The sequence below is a fragment of the Papaver somniferum genome, chromosome 6 (genome assembly GCF_003573695.1).
Source record: "Papaver somniferum cultivar HN1 chromosome 6, ASM357369v1, whole genome shotgun sequence".
NCBI classification, from domain to species: Eukaryota; Viridiplantae; Streptophyta; class Magnoliopsida; order Ranunculales; family Papaveraceae; genus Papaver; species Papaver somniferum.
Window position 1 is genome coordinate 37,636,061 of NC_039363.1, and position 13,761 is coordinate 37,649,821.

Genomic DNA, 13,761 nt, shown 5'->3' on the forward strand with positions numbered 1-13,761 from the left:
CATTATTATCATTCTGGACTACAGTGATACCTGATTTCTTGGGGACAACCTGAACGGGCTAACCCACTTACTGTCTGAAATTGGGTAGATAATACCCGCATCTAACAACTTAAGCACCTCTTTTCGAACTACCTCTTTCATGTTAGGGTTCAGTCGAAGTTGCATCTCCCTAGAAGGTTTGGAGTCTTCCTCCAAATGAATCTGATGCATACACACAGTAGGACTTATACCCTTAATGTCTGTTATAGTCCACCCTAAAGCTTCCTTATTGTCTTGAAGTACATTTACTAGACTACTTTCCTGATCACTATCCAAATCGGAAGCTACAATCACAGGTAAAGTCTCAGATGGGCCTAAAAACACATACTTTAGAGTATCGGGTAGTGGTTTAAGGTCCAACTTTGGAGGCTCTTCTAAAGAAGGAATTAGGGTAGTCTCAGAAACTGGTAACGGTTCGAACCTAGATTTCCATATATCAGTGTCTAACACAGGGGTAGAATCTAATAGAGCATTCACTTTTTCAATAGTGCTATCGTCATCAAAATCTAAACCAAAATGGGATAGACAACTTTCTAATAGGTCTTCAGACAAAATGTTTGGTAATGACTCCTGAACTAAGGCTTCTATCATGTTCACCTCTTCAACACATGTGTCATCTAGCTCATGAGGTAGCTTACTGACATTAAAAATGTTCATCTCCATAGTCATATTACCAAAAGATAAACTCATCACACTGTTTTGACAGTTAATGATCGCATTAGACGTAGCTAAAAATGGGCGACCTAAAATCACAAGTATCTGATTCTTTGGGCCAGGGACAGGTTGGGTATCTAGGACCACGAAATCCAGTGGATAAATAAACTTTTCGACCTCAATAAGAACATCCTCGATAATACCTCGAGGTATTTTAACAGACCTATCAGCTAACTGCAGTGTCATCTGAGTAGGTTTCATTTCACCAAGTCCTAGCTGTAAGTATACATGGAATGGCAGTAAGTTCACACTGGCTCCTAAGTCAAGTAAAGCTTTTTCTACCCGGAAGTTACCTATTGTGCAAGCAATGGTAGGAGAACCTGGGTCTTTGTACTTTGTAGTTGTGGTGTTCTGAATGATTGAACTTACGTCACTAGCTAAAAAGGCTTTATTATGGATGCTAAGTTTTCGCTTTCGCGTACACATATCCTTAAGGAACTTGGCATAAGCAGGAATTTTCCTAATTGCATCTAATAAAGGAAGGTTTATGGTAACTTGCTTAAAAACCTCCAATATGTCATTAAAGTTCGACCCCTTTTTTGTTGGTATTAATAGTTGGGGAAATGGGGCCCTAGGCATAAACTCAGACCTTTCAGGAATCGAATTCACATCATCAGAAACTTTATCAGTCTACTCAGCTACTGGTCCTGAGAGGTGAGATTCTGAGGGGTGAACTACAGTATGTTCACTATCGGGCATGGTTACCTGATTGTCTACTATTCTACCACTCCTAAGGGTTCTAATAGCATTCAATTGATTCGATGGTTTTGTACCTACTTCATGAACTCCTCTAGGATTGGGATTAGTTTGAATAGGGAACCTACCATTATCTTTCTCACTTAAGGTCTTAGCTATTTGGCCAACTCGAAGTTCCAACTTAGCAAGGCTTTGAGCATTAGTTTAAAAATTCTGCTTGGTTTCCTGTTGAAAACTAACATGGCTCTGTGCTAACATTTCCTGAGTTTTTGCTAACATATTAATAGATTCCTCTAAGTTAGTCGTTTTATTTTCTGGGCCTGATGTATTCCTAGTGTATCCAAAACCTGGGGGAGCATTAGAATTATTAGACTGACCCTGACTCTGGACCTTAGACCATGAAAAGTTCAGATGGTTTCTCCAACCAGGATTATAGGTTTCTGAATATGGGTCAAACTTCTGACGATTATCAAACCTAGTGTTATTATATAAAGCATTTGCTTGCTCTTCATTATTCTGGCCTTCCAAAAGAGGCTCCAATCTACCACTAGTGTTACCTACTTCTAAAGCTTCTAACCTTTTTGCTATAGCAGCAATTTTGGCATCTGATTCATAGTCTCCTTCTACACTATTAATGTTTCCTCTGCCGAGAAGAATTGTTTTCTGGGGTCCCCTACTACTTTCCCATTGTTGGGTCTTTTCGGCGACTTCATGCAAATATGTCATCGCGTCATCAACTGTTTGGTTCTCAAATCCACTAGTACACATAGATTCTACTGCGGTTGTGGTGGGATAATCTAAACCCTCATAAAGGATCTGAACTAACCTAACCTTCTCTAAACCATGATGAGGACATTGGGATAATAAATCATTGAACCTTTCCAAATACCTATACAAAGTTTCTCCCTCCTGTTGAGAAAACGTGCAGATTTGCGTCCTAATAGACGATGTTTTGTGCCTAGGGAAAAACTTGTTCAAAAAGGAAGATGTAAGTTGTTCATACATTTCGATTGACCCGGAAGCCAAACTATATAGCCACGATTTAGCTTTATCTTTCAGGGAAAAGGGGAATAACCTAAGTTTCAAAGCATCATCATCTAGGTTTCTAATCCTGACGGTACTACAAATTTTCTCAAAGTCCCTAACATGGAAATAGGGGTTTTCATTTTCTTTCCCTAAAAAGATTGGGAGAAACTGTAAGGTCCCAGGTTTAAGTTCATAAGTTGCTTCCGTCTCAGCTAACATGATACATGAGGGGCGAGTAGTCCTAGTTGGATTCAACAAAGCTTTCAAAGTTGCCATTTCTGGCGCTATCGGAGCAACATGGATTCTCTCCTCATTCAAAGGATGTTCAAAAACAGACTCTTCAAAAGTCAGACTCTCTAGATTAAGGTAATCGAGACGCTTCGAACTACTAGGTTTCTCTTTAACAAATCTACCTAGTGCGTCTCTTTTACGTTCAGGCCTACCATAGAATTTTCTAAATTGGAAGGGTATGCAAACACAGATCAAGGCCGACTCAACCAAATCAAACCTATTGATTTCTAGCAAACAAAAAGCATGATGGCTCCACTTAGATGTTTTCTAGACCAGCTTCTAATCCTTCGAACGGGAATTCGTTTCAATTTAAGCAAACCCCTTTGGAATCAATCCGAGTTAAAGTAAGTTGAATATAGGCTAGGGAAGCTCGGTGGAGCTTTGATACCCAAGGCCTCACCGGTATTACAAGGCGGCGCAGTCACGCATTCAACTTACAGAAACCGTCAAGAACTTCGAAGTATGCTTAAAAGAGTAACCAATATTTTTCGAATGACTTTCCTGTTAAGCTCGTTACCCTATTGGTCTCGTTCTAGTCAAAATTTTAGGCTTAGGTTCGCGTAGGTTACGTGTTCCTAAAGCGGGAAAGAAGAGAACGGTGATGAAATCCGAACCCTTATCTTGTATGGCCAGGCCTTGCCCTTTACTAGAAAAATAAATGTCCGTATTCAGTCCTCAACATATATGCATACGAAGGAGTCCAACAACTCGCTGACAGGGGATTCACGAGTGTTTAGAATCTTACCTCCCGTTCCAGACGGGGGATGAATCGGTTGTAGTCGACTCGGGCCACTGAATCCGATGTCAAGTGTACGAACCCAAGGTGCAGATACAATATCGTAATTGTCCTCCTTCTCTGCAAACAGTTTATATTTAAAGTACCCTTCCATAGGGTAATAAAAAAAATGTCCCAAAGTCCAAAAGTCCAAAAAGAAAAGAAAAATTACAAAAATAATAAACCCTAATACAGTTTTTTTTTTAAAAGAAAATAAACAAACCCTAAACTAAAATTGTCTAAAATAAAATTGTCTTCTTTTCTGTTCTTTTTGCTTTAATCTTTAACTCCAAGTCTTTATGAAATCACCAAACTCTTTGGCTCAATTTTCTTTATGATCCAGAACCTGTAGACACAAGATAAATACCCAAAAACATAAAAAAGAACAAAAATATTAAAAAATAAAAATAAAAATAAAAAAAATCTAAAACCCTAAAAACAAGTCCGCGTCGGTGGCGCCAAAAATTGATGTAGTTTTACAGTGGTAAGTAAAGTATCGTTCGCTCGGACTTTTTAAAGATTTTGATTTCAGACTTAATTTTGATTTCACTTAATGTTACGAGAGATTGGGACTCAGGATTCCACCAATAAATTCATTCATGCGATTCATATATTTACTATAGACAATTATACCTCAAATAGAGTATTGACTCTGTTTCTTTGCCAAGTAGAGTTTTGAAAAGCAACGACTGTAAATCTAAAGCATGGGATATCAAAAAACTTAACCTAAGTATAACCCATCAATTGAAATCACAACCGTTCAATAAACACCATAAAACAATTAATAATCCATGCAAAAAGTCATGAAAGAATTAAATATAATTACTACGCGCATGAAATATGGCTTCCTCCATCATCCTAGTGTTGGGGTTTAGCTCCTCATATCAAAAACACGCACTAAATAATAATCCATAGCTCAAAAAGGTGTTTTATTGAAGAAATTGTGTAACAGAGATATTTGCAACGTTGTAAGGGTGTTACAGACGTCACTGTTACAAGCTTCTAAGACTGTAGAAGAACGATAGTTTTCTAGTGTAGCACAACTGCGACTGTCTCTGTAGGTCTAATGTTCTTCGTTTTCTCCTTCTTTAGCAGCAACAGAGAACACCTCTGTAAGTCTTCTTTCTTCGATTCTATGGCTTCTGACCGGACCTCTAACTCCCATCCTATTCGTAGACCTCACAAAAGCCTATATATACACAACAGGTTGATAAATCTCCCAAGAAATATTCGATTATTTTCTTCTTCTTCACGACCAAGTTACGGATATTTTATTTCCTTCTAAACTCTCTTTGCGTCTTATGTTACCTTTTTTATCTTAACCTTCCTGTTAGAATGGAATTGTCCAAGTTATATTGTCCACAACCCCTACGTAACTTCCAAGAATAGGCTTAAACAAAGATCCCGTAAAAACTTTCTTTCCTGTTTTCTCCAAGTCACGGAAATCTCCCTTTGTTTTTGATTCTAACATACCTACCCATCCTGTTTCAATAGATCAATCCCAAACCGAACCATATCTGTGACTCAAATCAGCCCAAATCTTTCCCATAAGCTCAAACCCGAGAAAACTCATTCCACAGTGTTGTCGAGACCAACTATCCAGCCCAATTTACACCATCAAATCTCTTATATTAGCTTTGTTTATCCCATTATTGTCCATCCAAACTATTTCCGTTGATTAAATCTCTTCAGAAATCCCTCCGAAATCCAACCCTAATCTGCCAGTTTAAGCTCAAACTTTCCCGCCAATTTCAAGACTCAAAAGGTAGGGGATGACCTCCCCTTATCCTGTTCCGATGTGCCAATAGTAGCTGGTGGTGAATAGTAAAGAGGGTGGCCCTTATCAACTGAGTGCCCCTTAGTAATTGAGGTGCCCCTTATTCAAATGAGGGGTGCCTTTAGTAATTTTCTCCCACAAGCGCAAATACCACTTTTCGAGCCGAATTTACGTAAAAGCTTATTTCTCCAAAAACACCTACAAAGACATAAAATAACCAAATAAGTACCAAATCGAGCACTAACAATATATATAATTGGGATCAAAATAGACACATAAATGCGTCTATCAGAAGCTGAGTCATCCTTTCTGATGATGTGTTGAGAGATAAATATTTTCTTTAGCCAAGTTGGCAAAGATAGAGAGATATTCTCTGATTTGTGAGAATGACTAGGATGAGTCACGTGAAAAGGCATGGAATACCTTAGGAATCATGTATAGAGTGTAAGAGGATCTGAGATTGAGCTCTCTATCTTTGTGGTCGGTCACATATGTCATGTGGAGACCATATCATTGCTTGTGGGTCCCTTTGTTGAGCATGCGGAGCTCAAGAGAGCTTATCCACGTTTTTGGATAGACATGTATAGTTTAGGCTCAATTTATTAGCCGTGATTGTGTTTGAGAGACTAAGAAATAGGCTTGAGCCCTAGGTAAGGCGTGTGCCTATGATGGGGAATATTCTCCATGTCTGAGATTTCCCGAGAGATTTGAATCTCATTGAGATTTTGCGGAGAGATGTGAATCTCTCCGGGATTGTGAAAAGACATGTGAATCTCTTTGAGATTTTGAGGTGAATCTCTCAGGGATTTTAAGAAGAGATGTGAATCTCTTTGAGATTTTGTGGAGAGATGTGAATCTCTTAGGGATTTTGAGGAGAGATATGAATCTCGTTGAGATTTTGTGGAGAGATGTGAAACTCTCTGAGATTCTGCGGAGAGATGTGAATCTCTCAATATTTTTGCAAAGAGATGTGAATCTCTCTGAGATTTTGCGGAGAGATGCGATCTCTCCGGGATTTTGAGAAGAGATGCGAATCTCTCTAAGATTTTGCGTAGGGATGTGAATCTCTCGAGGATTTTGATAAGAGATGTGAATCTCTCGGAGATTTAGCAGAGAGATGTGAATCTCTCCGAGATTTTGCGAAGAGATGTGAAACTCTTCGGGTTTTTGAGAAGAGATGTGAATCTCTTCGAGATTTTGTGGAGAGATGTGAATCTCTCCGGGATTTTGAGAAGAGATGTGAATCTCTCCGGGATTTTGCAGAGAGATGTGAATCTCTCCGGGATTTTTGTTGACGTATCCGAATCTCTCTGTGGTCAGTTGGGACTCGTCCTGAAGAGAAATAAAGGGATTTGTACGCCCGATCAATGTCTCTGCGGGATATTGGCTCACTTATATTTGACCAGCGTATCTTGCAGAGATGTGCTAGGAATAAATTGTATCCATATAATGGGGCCAACAAGACCAGTCTATCTTGAAAGGATGTTCTAGGAGTCCGTCGAAAGGGCCCGGAGGCAGAATAACCAGTGTATCTCGCAGGGATGTATTAAGAATTATTCAGAAGCCTTGGTAAGTCGAGTCAGAGCCTAGAGTAGACATGACCAGTGTATCTCGCGATGATGTACTAGGAATCAGTCATTGATCTCAAATAGGGTGAGTCGTGCTTACAGGAGACATGTATGTCTCCGCTCTGGGTCATAAGTCCGCCGGGGACGTTTTTACGCATCTACGGAGCCTACATGACCAGCAGTATCTCGTCGAGGATATATACTAGGAATCATGGCATCATAATCAGCTGCGTCTCGCGAAGACATGCTGGAATTGTGGCTGTTCTAGTTCATAAGTCTACCGGGGACGTTTTACGCTCAACAGAACCTACGTAACCAGCAGTATCTCGTCGAGGATGTGCGCTAGGAATCACAACATCACGACCAGCAGTGCCTCACGGGGACGTATACTAGAAATCGTGGCTATGGATGCCTTGAGGACCAAGGGCTTAATCTCTCCCGTGAGAGTTGAGTTTTGTCTATGGTCTTGAAATGACACTTTTTCCCCTTATCCAAATTTCACCATCTACAATCTCTTAAAGCGAAAAATCTTGAGTTAGAGAAATTTAATGAGAAATTCACTGAAACCTTGTTTGTCAAAGAAAATGAGATTGATACTCTCAAATGTGATCTACAAAGGCTCCCGGGTAGTTCAGAAAAGATCTCAGCTATGTTGTTTGCGAAAAGTCCTTTGGTAACACTAACGGTACTGGGTTCTCCAGCAAGACCTCTATCACCAACAACTATTTTATTCCTGCCGGTTTATTCAAAGTGAAAACAGTTGGTCGTGACAAATAGGTAGCTGAACCTTCTAAAGTTTAGCTTTCAATGCATTTCTCTTTTTGTGGATGCAAGGGACATGTTCAAGGAAAATGTCGGAAATTCAAGAACAATAACTCAAGAATAGTTAAACTTCAGAATGACATGCATAAAATGAGTCAACTTTTGAAGAGTAACTCGAGAACTTCAAAACCCGAGGAGACAATGAAGTAAAAGAATCATAAAAGGTAGAAAATTTGAATGCACAAAGGGCCTTGAAAAGTCACCTAGTGACGCAATAGGTGAGTATTCTACTCACCCCATCACTACTTAGTTGTAGTAATGTGTGCAGCCTCAATATTTTAGCTTGAGAAAATGAGGTTGCACAAAAACTCATCACATTACCCCTGTGATGACAAGGATGCTAAAGAATGATTTGACTACTGTTTGTATTTTATCGTTATTGTGTGACTCATCTCATAATAATATCATAGAACTATTGGTATGAGTGTTTTTATCGAGCCAGCTCCAAGATCCAGAACACATAACTGTGTTCCATAACCAATCAATGGTCCTTAAGTATTGCCGAACGATCTCTTGTGCTCTAACCTCTGTTTAGTCGATCTAAGATGATGTTCCAATCTTATGTAGTAAACTATGATAAAACCTATGAGAACGAGTAACCACAAGTTGTATACTTACAAAAATCATTCAAATTTTGTGTATTATCATTTGGGATCACGGACTGCATTATCTATGATATGTCTACTGGTTCACGAACCGTGATAGAGAAAATCATTTTCTTTATTTAGGGTTAACTATATACTCTTGTTCTCTTAAGAAAAATGCGGTTCCATGGCTCCTGTAACAAGAGGTATTACCAAGAAGGATGCAGTAGAAGCTTTCAACGTCTACCTGTATGAAGGAATCAAATCATCAAGGGACCAAAAGAAGATATCAACCGGATATGCAAAAGGTTCTTCCTCAACTTGTCTTTTATCTATTTGGCAACAAGATAATGATTTTAAGGCTAAAGTGAAGAACTTTGTATCTAATAGGAATGATTTTAAGTATCGAATTAATCACTCCCTAGATGAGATAACTTACTAGTCAAAAAATACTCTGAGTAAACTGAGGACATAACTTAGTGAGTTAACAGACATCTCTGAAGACTTAGAAAAACTAAATGATCCTATCATCAATGAGTTTTTCAATAATGAGAAGGAATTCTCTGCTCAGGATATTAAAAACCTGATGCATTTCTAGGAAATTTCTTGTAAGAATTTATTCTTATTTTTGAAGGATATCTAGGGTTTGGTATATCAAAAATTGTGATTACACAAGCTATTTCCAACATTTTTCATCTTGCATGTTATTAGATTTATTAATTTAAATTCTAGAGTTGTTGGAATATGAACTTGCAGTATGTAATCATTATTGGTTTAATTATTTTAAAAGTCTTATGAAATATTTGTGCCTTCACGTTTCCTTGAATCAACTAATATTTCATATATATATGCTCAGAAGTTACATCTATTATGTTTTTTATAAACGGAGAATAGAAGAAACTCTTTGAGAATTTTGTCGCAGTATTGATCTACTTATAATCACACTTTTGTGTTTTTACTGCTTGACACACTCCGTAAGATTTTTCTCTGTTGATTCATATCGATTAAACAATTATCTTTTTTCTCCATAACTGACGCATAGATTATTTTAGTTCGATTTTGGATACAAATCCATGTGACTTGTTAATATCCAACAAAATCATTTTTTTTATAAAGCAAGGTCACTCACGTTGTTCTCTTGGGAATGACATCGAATGGGGGAGAGTTCTTAAATGAACTTGTGTTTAATTTCTATATATTTGTGGGTAGTGTGGCTGTGGAATTTGAAAGGGGATACTTGTATCTTAAATCTCTTAGACGAGCGATAAGTAATTCTTACCATGTGATATAATCTAAAAAAGCTGATATGAGGAGTTTCATTTTAACTATGTTATAACGTGGAATCTCAAAACTTCCTTAAGACTTGACATATCTTTTGATTGTATTAATTAGGATCCCGCGATTTTCGTACCTTTGTTAATTTTATTGACAAAAAGGGTTACAATTATTTATTAGTTTCATACTACATACATATGGTTTACGGGTCATTATGTAAGGGCGAGGGAGGGGTGGGGGGTGGGGTGAATCAATAATCTTTTAGGTTTCACCTATTATGCAAAAGACGTAAGTATTTATTAAGAGGGAGAAACATATCACCGTAGTATTACTTCAGAATTGAGATACAATTGAACTTTGGAGAAAGGAATAATACTATGTTTTTGTATAACGACGATTGAAAATATTTCTTTTCAAAAGTTGTTATCGCTATGAAATTGGTTTGTCAACAACAATGATGCTGAGTTGAACACGTTCAGAATCATTGCAGCTTGAAATTACGAAGAGTTCAAGGAGTTGAAGATGCCAAGGAAATCAAGACATGTTGGATTCAAGAAGTTGTAGAAGCTTTATTTTTTATCCATATGTGTTGATAGTTTTGTCACTAAAATTGACAAAGGGGGAGATTTTTAGAGCATTGCTCGGTCGAACTCACGAGTGTTGTTATCTCAAGCTTGTTTTAAAATTTAGTTTTCAAAACTATATCTTGATTTCTAGTCTAAAATTAGTTAAGTCTCATACTAGGATAGAAATGTAGTTGAGAAACAATGGATCACGGTTGTCACCATTGCGTTATACTGTTTAAAGGCGAAGATGAACCGAAGCTTTTGGAGAACTTCATCAACAATAAGTAAGTGAAAACTGAACCACCTATATCTCAAGTTATGTTCACTTTTCTATCATTTGAGACGATGTCGCATAACTAATTAGACTAGTATGCATAGACATGAATTTCGAGCCGAGAACTAATTATCAAGTTAGCAGACTTCTCGAAATATAATGACTAAGTTTAATGAACATTTGTTCATGCTTGATGAATTTTGATTGAGGACAATTTATTGTTTGAAATCAAAATCACGATTCAAGTTTTATCATTAGAAAATAGCCTGGGATAGTGATATGTGTCATTGATGTTATTCAGGAATGTTTTGAGTCTATTTAGAGAGAAATATAGAACCAATATAGATTCAGATACAAGACAGTGTTATCAGCCTTACCAACTGGGAAAACTTTGATATTTTGAACCCATATTACATGTACTCGTACATGTAATGAAGTATCTATATATCGACTTACAGATTTGTGATACACATAATCTTTATGCACATCATGTGAAAATCTGTTTAACTCGTGAACCAGATCAGTAAGCATACTCGTATGCAAACCATTATTGAAATGTGGTTACAGAACCGGGAGTAGTTTCCAAACCGGTACGCAAACCTAAACAATTATGTGTTCCTGAACTCGAAAGTGCATCCAAACTGGTACGCAAACCAATTTAGTTCTGTGAACTCTAGAACCGGTGACAGTCTTAAGGTTTCCAAACTGGTACGCAAACCTAAAAAGTTTTGTGATCTCCGGAACTTTGGTTTGATTAAAAGTTTACAAAAAGGTATGCACACTGTGATTGAACCGACTCACGAATGACAATGGTATTTGTATCTTGTACACTTACTAACCATGTCGATTACATTTTCAAGTGCATTTAAATTATTTCTACGAGATAATTTTCATTTGATTAATTCTCTAAAAAAACAATAGACTTATTTGATCACATGTTTCTGACTCAGAATTAATGTCTCATGTTCTCATGAAAATGAAGATTAATCTCTTAAGCTCAAACCGACTATTTTTGGCAAAACATTTTGAACATAGTTTTTGTACACGGTTCGGTTACGGTCTCACCTAACCAAAGTGTATATCTTGCTTATGTAAATAAGATTCAAAGATTCATCTAATGGTGGATAATGTTTCCTTGGTTCCAAAGCTATATTAGCTTAAACCTAAAGCAACCATGCTTTGAATGTCTATAAAATGGGAACTTCAAGCAACTGGGATTTTTGAATCCCGACACTACTTTTTGGTGTGTCCTAGTTGTATCTAGAGTCGTCCTCTTCCTAACCTTTTTAGGGTGTAGCGACTACAAAGTCTTTATAGGGATTCATGAAGCCAGGTTCAATTATCTTTCCTTGATAACTTGAGTATCCTGATCTTGATTATTTGTTGAGATTGTTCCATAGATCAAGATAGATAGAAATCATCAAAGTTCTCTTCATCTCATACTATGTTGGTTCCACAGGTTTTATACTTGTGAGGCGAATAATAATCTAGGCCGCACTTCGGGTTGCATAAGTCCGGATTTTGAGGTTGTAGACTTTTTCTATTGCTATCGATTTCCACACCTTTGATCAGGTTATTTAATTGTAAGAGGAAATCATATATAGGCTTAATATGTGGGAGGCATATTTGGTTTAAAGTCTTCATTTGAGTTGAAGAAACTTTTAGTTGGTGTGACGTCATCTAAGGGAATCAATTGCGCAGAGTCCTGCTGGGATTCAAGAGGCGTAAGGAGCGCGACTGTACCTTAATCGGTGAGATTCCTTTAAGAGATCAAATACATTCCAGTCCGAAGTTAATTTGTAGTAGGCTAGTGTCTGTAGCGACTTGATACAGTTTAGTGTTCAATCTGGACCAGGTCCTAGGGTTTTTCTGCATTTGGGGTTTGCTCGTTAACAAAACTTCTGGTGTTTGTGTTATTTCTTTTTCCGAGTTATATTGTTTATCTTTATGATTGAAATATCACAGGTTATACGCTGATCAATATTAATAGATACATCCGACTTTGTTTGTTGGATACGACTAGATTGATTCTTGGACAATTGGTCTTTGTTATCATCCAAGTAATCTCTTCGTGATTAGTTTCACGAACTTGTTTCTGTAAACGTTTTAATCGAAAGAGAGAGAGATATAACTCTAGATATTATTCCTTGATTGAGTTTTACTTTCCAAGTTGTATTGAGTTTGTACAAATATATTGCCTAAGAAAAAATGGTGGTGTATTTTGGTACCACCGTGTTTTCAAGAGTAAAATTGATGCATTGAAAACTTGGCCAAGACCTTAAACCTTAACAGAAGAAAGGAGCTTTCATGGTTTCACATCTTTATATAGGCATTTTATCAAAAATTTCAGTACTATAGTGGCTCTCATTACAGACTGTTTGAAAACAGGGCATTTTGTATGGACGGAAGAAGCAGAAAGAAGTTTTCATGACATAAAGTACAAGCTTATTACTACTACAATACTGTCATTACAAGACTTTACTAAACCCTTTGAGGTACACATTGATTTCTCCAAGGTTGGCATTAGAGTTGTTCTTAGCCAACAAGGAAGACCCGTGGCATATTTCAGCGAGAAGTTAGATGGAGCAAAGCTTAGATACAATACTTATGAACTCGAGTTTTATGTTTTAGAATCTCAAACACTGGCGGCATTACCTCATCCACAATGCATTTTTTCTCTACACCGACCATGATGGTCTAATTATTTATATTCATGTTAAAGCATAAGTCAAAATCGAGTTGTAGATGATTTGAGTCGGCGTAGATCGATTGTTACAACACTCAGCCCTCAGGTACTTGGTTTTGAAACCTTAAGAGACTCATTAGTTGTTGATCCATATATTTCTGTAATAATTACGATGGTGCAAAATAAGGAGTGTACTTAATTTATCCTCCATGATGGTTTTTTGTTCAAGGGGAACCGTATTATGCATTCCAGATGGGAGTCTTCGGTAAAAAATTATTAAGGAACTGCATAGTGATGGTCATTTTGGTCGTGATAAGACGTTACTCCTTATCACAGATTCTTATTTCTGGCCTGGGTTAACCAAGGAAGTTGATAAATTTGTCGGTCGTTGCCACATTTGTCAAGTTTCAAAAGAGGTTGCAACTAATGCAAGTTTATACATGCCATTACCAGTTCCAAAGACACCTTGGACTGATATTAACATGAATTTTGTCCTAGGTTTATCTAGAATTCATCAAGCGATGGATTCTATCTTTGTCGTGGTTGATAGGTTCTCGAAGATGGCACACTTCACTACGTGCAAGAGGACAACATATGCCGTAAATGTAGACCAGCTGTTCTTTAGAGATGTTTACCGATTACATGGGATGCCTTCCTCTATCATTTCA

The 13,761-nt window shown here is 37.3% G+C and overlaps 1 pseudogene; it reads left to right on the top strand.

The window, feature by feature from the left end:
- The first annotated feature begins 2,287 nt into the window (after positions 1-2,287).
- LOC113292015 lies at positions 2,288-2,387 on the top strand (annotated as a pseudogene).
- The last annotated feature ends 11,374 nt before the right edge of the window (positions 2,388-13,761 follow it).